Raw genomic sequence first — 12,439 nt, forward strand, 5'->3', positions numbered from 1 at the left:
GAATTTCAGCATGTCTATCTCTTCCCTTCCCCTTCCCTCCACTTCAAGTTAGCAGCTCATGGAGTTCAAATTGGTTTTCTGTCAGAATCTACGGACCAATAAGCAGTTGGCAATTTACTCACTTAAGAAAGGGACTGCAAATGTAATTTTTAGATTTTCCTTAGACATCCCTCAACGTAAGAGGTGCCTCAAAGTCACTCTGCCTGAAAGTAAAAGCCTGTCTTACATGCTTTAAGATCTGGAACTGTCTATGGCCCTGATCTTCAGAGCAGACCTCTGGAGAGTCCACAAGACTCTACAGCCATGGCCAAGATTAAGGTTCAGGACCTTTGCGACAAGAAGAAGGCGGAGCTGCTGAAACAGCTGGGGACCTGAAGGTGGAGGTGTCTCAGCTGCTGTGGCTGAAGTGACAGGTGGCATGGCTTCCAAACTCTCCAAGATCTGAGTTGTTCATAAATCCATTGCCATCATTAACCAGACTCAGAAATAAAAATTCTATAAGGGCAAGAAGTACAAGCCCCTGGATCTGCGGCCCAAGAAAACATGTCCCGTGTGCCGCTGACTCAACAAGCATGAAGAGAACCTGAAAGACCAAGAAACAGAGAGGAAGGAGTGGCTGTACCTACTCTGGAAGTACACATCTGAGCATCCAGGGAGCAATGAAACAACGAACTGGCAAAAAGGAAAGAACATCGTGCCACAGTCTAATCTCTCTGACTTAAGACATTGATTTTAGATTCAAAAGGCTTCATGCATGGCAGTTAGTTTTCAAAGCTTCACGGAATAAAGGTTAGTCCCCATGGAGATGCAGAATGGGGAACCCGGTGTTTTTGTGGCAGGGCTGCAGGTCACGGAGTGCTGGATGTTGCATCAGTGACTAAACTACTTCTTACCTTTACTCAGTAGGAGCCACCCACTGAGGGGACCAGAGGGCTCACAGGGTGAGGATGAGACAGAACATGCTACAATCTGGGATAACAACAGTTAACATCTTTGAACATGGGCTATATGCCAAACATCTTTGGGCTTACTTTGCACATGTTCTTTCTTATTTTCACAATCACTCCATTTGGTAGATGTTTATCACCCCCATTTTTCAGATGAGGAAAATATCTCAGAGAAGTGAGCAGTCCAGTGTCACACAGCTATTAGTGGAATTGGGATTTAAACCCACTTTTCAGGACTCTACAACTCATTCTCTTCCTATTGTCCTATGTGGCCCTTTAAGAATAGTATCCATCTTGGAAGATGGATGACAAGGAGAAGGCAGCTGGGAATGGATCTTGCAGGGTTCTTTGTGAGATTTAAAGTTTAGAAAAATGATAGGCTTGCCAATAAGGCAAGAATGAAAATTATTCTCAAGACTCTACACATGGACATCACCAGATGGTCAACACCGAAATCAGACTGATTATATTCTTTGCAGCCAAAGATGGAGAAGCTCTATACAGTCAGCAAAAACAAGACTGGGAGCTGACTGTGGCTCAGATCATGAACTTCTTGTACCAAATTCAGACTTAAATTGAAGAAAGTAGGGGAAACCACTAGACCATTCAGGTATGACCTAAATCAAATCCCTTATGATTATACAGTGGAAGTGAGAAATAGATTTAAGGGACTAAATCTGATAGACAGAGTGCCTGATGAACTATGGAATGAGGTTCGTGACATTGTACAGGAGACAGGGAGCAAGACCATCCCCATGGAAAAGAAATGCAAAAAAGCAAAATGGCTGTCTGAGGAGGCCTTACAAATAGCTGTGAAAAGAAGAGAAACCAAAAGCAAAAGGAGAAAAGGAAAGATATAAGCATCTGAATGCAGAGTTCCAAAGACTAGCAAGGAGAGAAAAGAAAGCCTTCCTCAGTGATCAGTGCAAAGAACTAGAGGAAAATGAGAGAATGGGAAAGACTAGAGATCTCTTCAAGAAAATTAGAGATACCAAGGGAAGAGTTCATGCAAAAATGGGCTCGATAAAGGACAGAAATGATATGGACCTAACAGAAGCAGAAGATATTAAGAAGAGGTGGCAAGAATACACAGAACTCTACAAAAAAGGTCTTCATGACCCAGATAATCACGATGGTGTGATCACTCATCTAGAGTCAGACATCCTGGAATGTGAAGTCAAGCGGGCCTTAGAAAGCATCACTATGAACAAAGCTGGTGGAGGTGATGGAATTTCAGTTGAGTTATTTCAAATCCTGAAAAATGATGGTGTGAAAGTGCTGCACTCAATATGCCAGCAAATTTGGAAAACTCAGCAGTGGCCACAGGATTGGAAAAAGTCATTTTTCATTCCAATCCCAAAGAAAGGCAATGTCAAATAATGCTCAAACTACCGCACAATTGCACCCATCTCACATGCTAGTAAAGTAATGCTCAAAATTCTCAAAGCCAGGCTTCAGCAATACGTGAACTGTGAACTTCCAGATGTTCAAGCTAGTTTTAGAAAAGGCAGAGGAACCAGAGATCAAATTGCCAACATCTGCTGGATCATCGAATAAGCAAGAGAGTTCCAGAAAAACATCTATTTCTGCTTTATTGACTATGCCAAAGCCTTTGACTGTGTGGATCACAATAAACTGTGGAAAATTCTGAAAGAGATGGGAATACCAGACCACCTAACCTGCCTCTTGAGAAACCTATATGCAGGTCAGGAAGCAACAGTTAGAACTGGACATGGAACAACAGACTGGTTCCAAATAGGAAAAGGAGTACGTCAAGGCTGTATATTGTCACCCTGCTTATTTAACTAATATGCAGAGTACATCGTGAGCAACGCTGGGCTGGAAGAAGCACAAGCTGGCGTCAAGATTGCCGGGAGAAGTATCAATAACGTCAGATATGCAGATGATACCACCCTTATGGCAGAAAGTGAAAAGGAACTAAAAAGCCTCTTGATGAAAGTGAAAGAGGAGAGTGAAAAAGTTGGCTTAAAGCTCAACATTCAGAAAACGAAGATCATGGCATCTGGTCCCATCACTTCATGGGAAATAGATGGGGAAACAGTGGAAACAATGTCAGAGTTCATTTTTTGGGGCTCCAAAATCACTGTGGATGATGATTGCAGCCATGAAATTAAAAGACTCTTACTCCTTGGAAGGAAAGGTGTGACCAACCTAGATAGCATATTACAAAGCAGAGATATTACTTGGCCAACAAAGGTCCATCTAGTCAAGGTTATGGTTTTTCCAGTGGTCATGTATGGATGTGAGAGTTGGACTGTGAAGAAAGCTGAGTGCCAAAGAATTGATGCGTTTGAACTGTGGTGTTGGAGAAGACTCTTGAGAGTCCCTTGAACTGCAAGGAGATCCAACCAGTCCATCCTAAAGATGACCAGTCCTGGGTGTTCATTGGAAGGACTGATGCTGAGGCTGAAACTCCAATACTTTGGCCACCTCATGCAAAGAGTTGACTCATTGGAAAAGACTGTGATGCTGGGAGGGATTGGCAGCAGGAGGAGAAGGGAACGACAGAGGATGAGATGGCTGGATGGCATCACTGACTTGATGGACATGAGTTTGGATAGACTCCAACAGTTGGTGATGGATAGGGAGGCCTGGCATGCTGCGATTCATGGTGTCACAAAGAGTCAGACATGACTGAGCGACTGATCTGAACTGAACAGTCCCTTACAGAAAGAGTGGTGGAAGCCAAAGGCACAGAATAAATGTGACCACCTCACTTCCTTGGTAGTGGGTGGGCTTCTTGTTAATTTGACATCCTCTTTCATGTCTCTGTAGTGTTGCCTCTGCTGCTTCCCTCCTTGGAGTTACCTTCAGCCCCCACTCTGCTCCCCTTGGAAAAAGTCTGACCATCTCCTTTGAGAAAGAAGGCCTTTCCTGATGGGTCCTCTAATATGCAGGTAGAGTTAGGCACTCTCTCATCTGTGTCCCCATTGTTCCTGTGCAGGCCCTAGAACAGCATGCATTATTCAAAGCACAATCATTGTTTAGGCCTGGGGCTGATTGCGATGGCAGGGGAGTTATTTTTTACACAAGACAATAGCAGATCCCAGGAATGTTCAGAGAACAGGAAGATCTGAAGGGAGTCTACATGGCCCAAAGGCAGTTATGTTAGGGGATGAAGCTGGAGCCAGGAACCTGGAACCTGGAGAGGATTAGAGAAACAAGCCCTAGCAAGTCAAGCTGGAAGATGCAGTATCTAGTGAGGGCCCTGCCTGTAGATGGCTGGTCCTCAGTAAGCAGGTGATAAATTGGAGAGGAACTAATAAAGTATGATGAACAGCCTTTCTTAAGTCAAACCTGAGGCTGTATTTGTCACAGGCAGCTGCTAAAGTGAAACTGGAGTCATAATTCTCCCAAGAACTCATCATATTCTTGAAACTTCCCCCTGTGTTTCCTGAATGACTTCCCCACAGGTTTGACCAAAGATCTGGACCACTTTAATTGATAAGCCACAACAACCATCCTGGCCAGCCATGCTCTGAGAAACACTTCCCTCTCTAGGTGCCTGCATGCACAGCTGGGAATAGCTGAACCAAAATGACAGTTCAGTATAACTCAGCTGCCTCATTTGGGAGCCAGCCTTTACTCCTGGTCATAAATCTAATTGTACCCAACACCCTCTTTGTTTTTCTGGAAGTTGGGATTTCTTTGGTTAAGCCTCCAGGTCTTCCCTATTTCTGCATTTAATGAATTCATTTATTTTTCAGTTAGCAGGTTTTAGGGCTGGTTAATGAGTGGTAGGGTTCTCTTTAACTGCCCAAGTGGGCCAAACTCAGACATTTTTCTTGTAATTTCCAGCTTTCAAGTCCCCAGTGTCTCTTTCAGTCTCTCCTCAACTCTGGAAATTGCCTTCCTTAGTACAGTTCCAATCTGTGGAAATTTCTGCAGTACAATGACATATAGGCCTCAGGTTTTGTTTTGTTTATTCACCTATCTTCCCTTGGACAGTTGCTTCAAGATGAGCTTATTCTTTTTAAAAAGAAATCTGTGTTGAAGTGTCAGGGAGAGAGATTTGCTTTTAAACATAGTTTCTTCTCTGGGATTTGTCTGAAACTTTTGGTAGATTTTGGGGTGGGGGTTGGTTATGAATCCCAGAGAGATTTGCCAGAGGCTGTTTCAACGTTCTTCGGGTGAAGCTGTTATAAAGAGCTGCCAGGAGGGAACACTAATGAAAGGGAACTTAGAAGCCTTGCTTGGTGATTGGCACCTGGGAAATTTTCAGCCTAGAGCGAATGAGTATAGGATCTGTGTGGCAATAACAGGAATCTACAGTGACTCAACGGCTGACTCCGATCCCAGTAGCTCCTTGTGGTAATGACATCCCAGCTGCTTTATGGAATCATGAACCACAGAAAGTTTAACCCATAGGATCTCTGTATTGTTGATCCTGTTTGTGACGCCAATTGTCTTGCTATTCACACTGTCCGCACTGTTTGCTGAACCCAGGGTAGGCAAGGTGCGAGCTAAGAGGCTGGAAGGAGACTTGAGGAGCCAAACTGCAGACACGTTTATTCTCTTCTGGCTGACACAGCAGCCGTAGCAATGTTCACACTTTAGTCGCTCCTCTCATGGCTGACCACACAGACACAGCCCTGATGCAGTGACACTGCAGTGATGCTGACACTTTTTAGGTGGATCTCACATGTACGTACAGCACACAACCTGTGACCAAGCAAGAACCTCATAACACGCATGTGCAGTGCTATGAGTGATCTCAGCTGTTATATGGTCATTAATTACAAAACGTAGGGCAAGAGAGCCTAAACACACTATCTTGGCTAATTTGCTCTCTCCACACAATCTCCTTATGTGTTTGCCCACCATCCTTTGATCTTCCATCCATTGATCTTCTAGCTATCCGTCTATCTATCCATCCAATAAATGAAGGCTGACCACTTACTGTGAGGCAGGCACTGGCCTAGGTACTAGGGTAGCAGGAAGAACGATTAGACACGGCACCTATGATGAATAACTACAGGTCATCTTTGCACATTTCACAGTAAGGATTCTTGTGTGGTAGAGGCCAAAAGACAGTAGGGAGGTGATAGAGAATAATTCACAGAAACCTCAGCATGCCATGCCTGGGTAGTTCACAGAGCAGTTGTTAACTCTCTGTCCCCTGCTGAATCTCTAAAGCTTGGGCACAACACTGCCTCCTCAACCTCCGCTCCCCACTATGAAGTCACAGCTTTCATCCTGCTTCTACATGGGGTCTAGGCAGTGGGTAGCATTAGGGAGTCTGAGGTGCTTCCATCTCAGGTGAGATTAGAGAGACAAGTTCAGGTGGGGAGGCAGTCTGCCTTCATCTGTGTGCCGTTGCTGGGCTTCCCAGGTGGCTCTGCTGCTGCTAAGTTGCTTCAGTAATGTCCGACTCTGTGCGACCCCATAGACGGCAGCCCACCAGGCTCCCCCGTCCCTGGGATTCTCCAGGCAAGAATACTGGAGTGGGTTGCCATTTCCTTCTCCAATGCATGAAAGGAAAAGTCAAAGTGAAGTTGCTCAGTCATGTCTGACTCTTAGTGACCCCATGGACTGCAGCCTACCAGGCTCCTTCATCCATGGGATTTTCCAGGCAAGAGTACTGGAGCGGGTGCCATTGCCTTCTCCATCTCAGGTGGCTCAGTGGTAAAGAATTCACCTGCCAATGCAGGAGGCAGAGGAAACTAGGGTTCGATCCCTGGGTCAGGAAGATCCCGTGGAGGAGAAAATGGCAACCCATTTCAGTATCCTTGCCTGGAAAAGTCCCATGGACAGAGGAGCCTGGCAGGCTATAATCCATGAGGTTGTAAAGAGCTAGACACAGCTGAGGACATTAGTTTGCTAGGGCTGCTGTAACAGAGCACCACAACCTGGGTGGCTTAAACAATAGAAATTTATTTATTTATTTATTTTTATTTTTTAAATTTAAATTTATTTTAATTGGAGGCTAATTGCTTTACAATATTGTATTGGTTTTGCCATACATCAACATTATTGTCTCATAGTTCTGAGGCTAGAAATCCAAGATGAAAGTGTCAGTAAGATTAATCCCTTCTGAGGATTGTGAGAGAGAATCTGTTCCAGATTCATATGAAATCTGCTCCATTTTTCATCTGGTTTCTGGTGGTTAGCTGATAATCTTTGGCTGCTCTCGGCTTTTAGACATGCTTCCCTGGTGGCTCGGATGGTAAAGAATCTGCCTGCAATGCAGGAGACCCAGGTTCAGTCTCTGGGTTGAGAAGATCCCCTGGAGAAGGGCATGGCAACCTGCTCCAGTATTCTTGCCTAGAGAATTCTATGAACAGAGGAACCTGGCAGGTTACAGTGTGTGGGGTTACAAAGAGTCAGACATGACTAAGCGAATCTCTGTCTTCATTTTCACATGGCATTCTCCCTGTGTGTGTCTCTGGGTCTAAATTTTCCCTTTTAATAAGGGTACCAGTCATATTGAATAGACTTTAATATCTACAGTGACCCTATTTCCAAATAATGTCACATTCTATGGTACTGGGGGTTAGACTTTAGTACATAAATTTTAGGGAGACACAGTTCTACTCATAACATCTTGTTTCTGACTTTATCCTCTTCTTCTTGCCATCAGCAGTGCCTGTGAAAAGGAGGCCAGAGTGACTTGTGCTGGAGAGCAATATGGCTTGTAGAAGTCTCATGGGCAGCTGCAGAAGCAAGGGACAGCAGTCAGTGGGTGCCTGGGATTTGGTCCTCTATGTATTTGTGCTCAGAAATAGCAGGAACTGTGGGGGAAGAAAACCCAAGCATGCAGCCCTTTAGCCTGGGATAGAGTTACCAGAGGAACTCTGGGTGCAGGTTGCTCCTAGGAGTCAGAGGCAATCCCTGGGACCTGAGGGAAAGGGGAGGATAGGGATCAAGGCCCAGAGTTCTGTGAATGACTTGGTGTTCATGCATGCAACCATCCAGGATTTGCTGAGATTCTCTTAATCACCTCTTTGAAATATAGGTGCATTTAATTAAAAAGCGTAACAATAGTGGAGCATTGCAACAGAGTACTTGTAGAGTTTGACAGATAATTTGTAAAAAGAAAAAAGGGGACATTTGCCTTACCAAATACTAGAATTTAAGATAAAATTGTCATCAAAATAATATGTTTTGGCATATGAATGAATTTCTCAATGGAATAGACTAGATTTCAGGAATGGACACAGTATGTTTACATACTTAAAATTTGATAAAGGTGATATTTCAGTTCAGAGGGAAAATTATGATTCATTCAAGAAATGATGTTGACCTAATTGGTTCTCTATCTGAGGGGAAAAAGTGAGGTAGATACCATCTCATGCTGAATGCAACAATAAATCCAGATGGGTTTGGGTTCAAGAGTTAACTGTAAGTAAACAGATAAACACATATATTAAATATTTGAAGAAAATTTATTGGAAAATTCATTTTCCAAATTTGTATAACTTTGTAGTATTTAAAATTTTTATTAATTTTAATAATTTATATAATAATTTTATTAATAAAATAAAGGGATTAAAAATAATTTTGAAATCTTAAAATCTACAAAGGGAGAAAGAAAAGGATACATGGTCTTACTTTTTTTTTCAAAGTTTAAGGAAAAAGCCACCATAAAGTCAAAGGACAAACTGTAGGCTCAGATGAACATGGGGGAAAATATGAACAGGCAGCTCACAGAAAAGGAAATAAAGTTTTCAATGGTGCTAAGAAGGATTAACCAGAGACAGTCAAATTTAATTATTTAGAGAGTTCCTTGGTGGTCTAATGGTTAAGGTTTGGATCTTTCACAGCTGTAGCCCAGGTTTGTTCCCTGGTTGAGGAGCTGAGGTTCCACAAGCCACACAGTGTGGCCAAAATAAAAAAAAAAAATCATTTATTCATCACACTGGCAAAAATTAAAAAGACCAGTGACATCTTGTGCTAGAGGGAATGCAGGGAAATGAGCACTTATTATACGTTGCTGGTAGGACTGTGAACTGTTGAAACCTCCAGGGAAAACTAATCTGGTAATGTTTATTAAAGTCCACAGAGTCAGCAACCCTGTTTTTTGCTTTAATCATTTAATACCATTAAGTCCATTATGTAACTTTTATTTGTTTATTGAAGTTAGTTGATTTACAATGCTGTATTAGTTTCAGATGTACAGGAAAGTGATTCAGTTTTGTACATATATACATATATATGTATTATTTTTCAGATTCTTTTTCCTTATAGGTTGTTACAAAATATTGAACATAGTTCTCTGTGCTATACAGTAAGCCCTGATTGGTTATTTATTTTATATATAGTAGTATGTTGGAGAAGGAAATGGCAACCCACTCTAGCATTCTTGCCTGGGAAATCCCTTGGATAGAGGAGCCTGGTGGGCTACAGTCCTTGGGGTCGAAAAGAGTTGGACACAACCAAGTGACTAACACTCATGGAGAAGAAGGGGCTTCCTTGGTGGCCAAGATAGTAAAGAATCCACCAGCAATGTGGGTGACCTGGTTTCTATCCCTAGGTTGGGAAGATCCTCTGGAGGAGGGAATGGCAACCCACTCCAGTATTCTTGCCCGGAGAATCCCCATGGACAGAGGAGCCTCGTAGGCTACAGTCCATGGGGTTGCAAAGAGTTGGACATGACTGAGCAACTAAACACACACACATAGGAGTGTGTATATGTTAATACCGGACTTCTAATTTATCCCTCCCCCTACTTTCCCCTTTGGTAACCATAAGTTTGTTTCCTATGTCTGTGGATCTATTTCTGTTCTGTTATATAAATTTGTGTGCATAGTTTTTCCACATACAAGTAATATCATATATTTGTCTTTCTCTGTTGGATTTACTTCACTTAGTATGATAATCTCTAGGTTGATCTATGTTGCTACAAATAGCATTATTTCATTTTTATGGCTGAATAATATTCCAGTGTGTTGTGTGTGTGTGTGTATGATATCTTCTTTATCCACTCATCTGTCAATGGACTTTTAGGTTGCTTCCATGTCTTGGTCATTATAAACAGTACTTCAATGAACATTGGGGTGCAATTTCAAATTATTATGGTTTCCTCTGGATACATGCCAAGGAGTGGGATTGCAGGATCACATGGTAGTCTGTTTTTAGTTTTTTAAGGAACCTCCATACTGTTCTTCATAGTGACTGAACCAGTTTACATTCCTACCAATAGTGTAAGAGAATTTCTTTTTCTTCACACCCTCTCTAGCATTTATTATTGTAGACTTTTTGATGATAGCCATTTTGACCTGTGTGAGGTGATAATTTATTGTTGTTGATTTGCACTTCTCTAGTAATTAGCAATGTTGAGCATCTTTTCATAACCTGCTGTTTATTTGTAAGTCTTCTTTGAAGAAAGTCTATTTAGATCTGCCCATTTTTTTTTTGATTGGGTTGTTGGTCTTTTTTATATTGAGCTGTATGAGCTGTTTATATTTTGGAAGTTAATCTCTTGTTGGTCACATGGTTTCAGCAGCCCCACTTTAAGCTGTTCTTCCAGTGAGATATAAAAGTACTTGTACCTAAGAATGTATGACAGGGGTACTTGTGGAAGTACTGTTTGCTGTGGCAAAATACTGGACAATGCACCAGAATCTGTCAATGATAAAATGGCCAAATAAACACAGTGCCTCCATTCGGTAGGATGTAGTGTGACTATCACAAAGAAGTAAATTAGATTTATCAACGTATTCACATGGAAAAATGTTACTATATTAAGTGCAAAAGCAAGTTGTTTTCAAATGTACATACCATAATTGCATTTTTGTAGAAAAGTTGATAAGCAAATAAAACACAATACTCATGCCTATTCTGTGTTTATATTTATAACATCTTGGAGGAACATGGCTTAACAGCATAAATTGCCTCAGGGAATAGGAATAATGGAGTGGTTTTTAACTTATCGTTTCTATACCTTGAGTTGTTCTGCTTTTTAGAAGAATCATGTTTTTGCTTTTTTAATTAAAAGCAATTGGTTAAAGGCAATTTTCAAGGGGAGAAAAAAAGACAAAGTGCTTAAAACATTTTTGTGACTCACTGGGCTCTCAGGTTAAAGTCCTTTAATGGACTCACAAGGCCCGTGGGATCTGATGTCTGCATACAATAACAGCCTTTCCCCCCTTTATTTTGCTGTTTCTCCTCTGTTTCCCAACTGTGCAGGACCAGGAGCCTTCTTAGCAGTATTCTTCCCTCTCTGCATTCCTGGATCTCACTTCCCCTGGGAATCCCTGAGACTGGCTTAAGTACCCACCTAACTATTCCTACAGATCCCTGTGCCTATGTCCCTAATGGGATTGCTGTAATTGTCTGTTGCTTTAGTTTTATTCCCCCTGGATGGTAGGTACCATAAAGGGAGAAATAGCTTTTTTCATGGTGCCCTCTGTGCCTTGTCCATCTCATTGTAGGTAATAAATACAATAAAAGTTTGCTGAATGAACAAAGGAAAGAAGAGCAAAATTAATGAATGAATGTCAAGCATTAGAGATACAAAGAAGAAAACATAATCTGCCCTCAAAATTGCATGGTGGAGAGACAGGCATGTAAATAGCACAGTTATAATAGAAAAGAATGATTATTGTTATAGGACAGAAGGACCATAAGCTACCTAAAATTGCCCAGAGAAAATCTGGAAGATTTCACCAGTAAGGAAACATTAAATTAGAGATCTAAAGTATAAACAGACATTTACTAGGAAAATAAGAGGATGGCGTGATTTTCCTGGCAAAAGGACAAGCTCCAGCAATGACATAAAAGAGCATAACATATTCTGAAAAACCTCAATAGGTTTAGCATTGCTTGAGTGTAAAGTTCAAGGTTGGGAAAAGAAGTATATGAAAGGTCATAAATGGAGGCAGTTTTATTGGAACCAAATCATTAATGAAGGTCCCTGCTTGGACATGACCATGACTTTAGAGATTACATGGGGAACTACCAAGAAAGACTTTAAGAAGGGGTATGATATGAGAGGAGAAGGCAATGGCACCCCACTCCAATGCTCTTGCCTGGGAAATCCCATGGATGGAGGACCCTGGTAGGCTGCAGTCCGTGGGGTTGCTAAGAGTAGGACTCGACTGAGTGACTTCACTTTCACTTTTCACTTTCATGCATTGGAGAAGGAAATAGCAACCCACTCCAGTGTTCTTGCCTGGAGAATCCCAGGGACAGGGGAGTCTGGTGGGCTGCCATCTATGGGGTCGCACAGAGTCGGACACGACTGAAGTGACTTAGCCGCAGCAGCATGATATGAGAAGTTTTAGAACATACTGATAAGATTTGAAGTTTGGAGCAGGAGATGATTATCAGATAAAGGGAGACTGGCCAAGAGTGCAACAGAAAGGAGGTTATTACAACCTTCTGAAGGTGAAAGTCGCTCAGTTATGTCCAACTCTTTGTGACCCTGAGGACTATACCAGTCCATGGAATTCTCCAGGCCAGAATACTGGAGTGGGTAGCCTTTCCCTTCCCCAGGGGATCTTTTCAACCTAGGAATTGAACCGGGGCCT

At 42.1% G+C, this 12,439-nt stretch overlaps 1 pseudogene; it reads left to right on the forward strand.

Annotated features, from left to right (window-relative positions):
* Positions 1–295: 295 nt before the first annotated feature.
* Positions 296–730, forward strand: LOC120852249 (annotated as a pseudogene).
* The last annotated feature ends 11,709 nt before the right edge of the window (positions 731–12,439 follow it).

This window comes from Oryx dammah, unplaced genomic scaffold (genome assembly GCF_014754425.2).
Source record: "Oryx dammah isolate SB20612 unplaced genomic scaffold, SCBI_Odam_1.1 HiC_scaffold_25, whole genome shotgun sequence".
NCBI classification, from domain to species: domain Eukaryota; kingdom Metazoa; phylum Chordata; class Mammalia; order Artiodactyla; family Bovidae; genus Oryx; species Oryx dammah.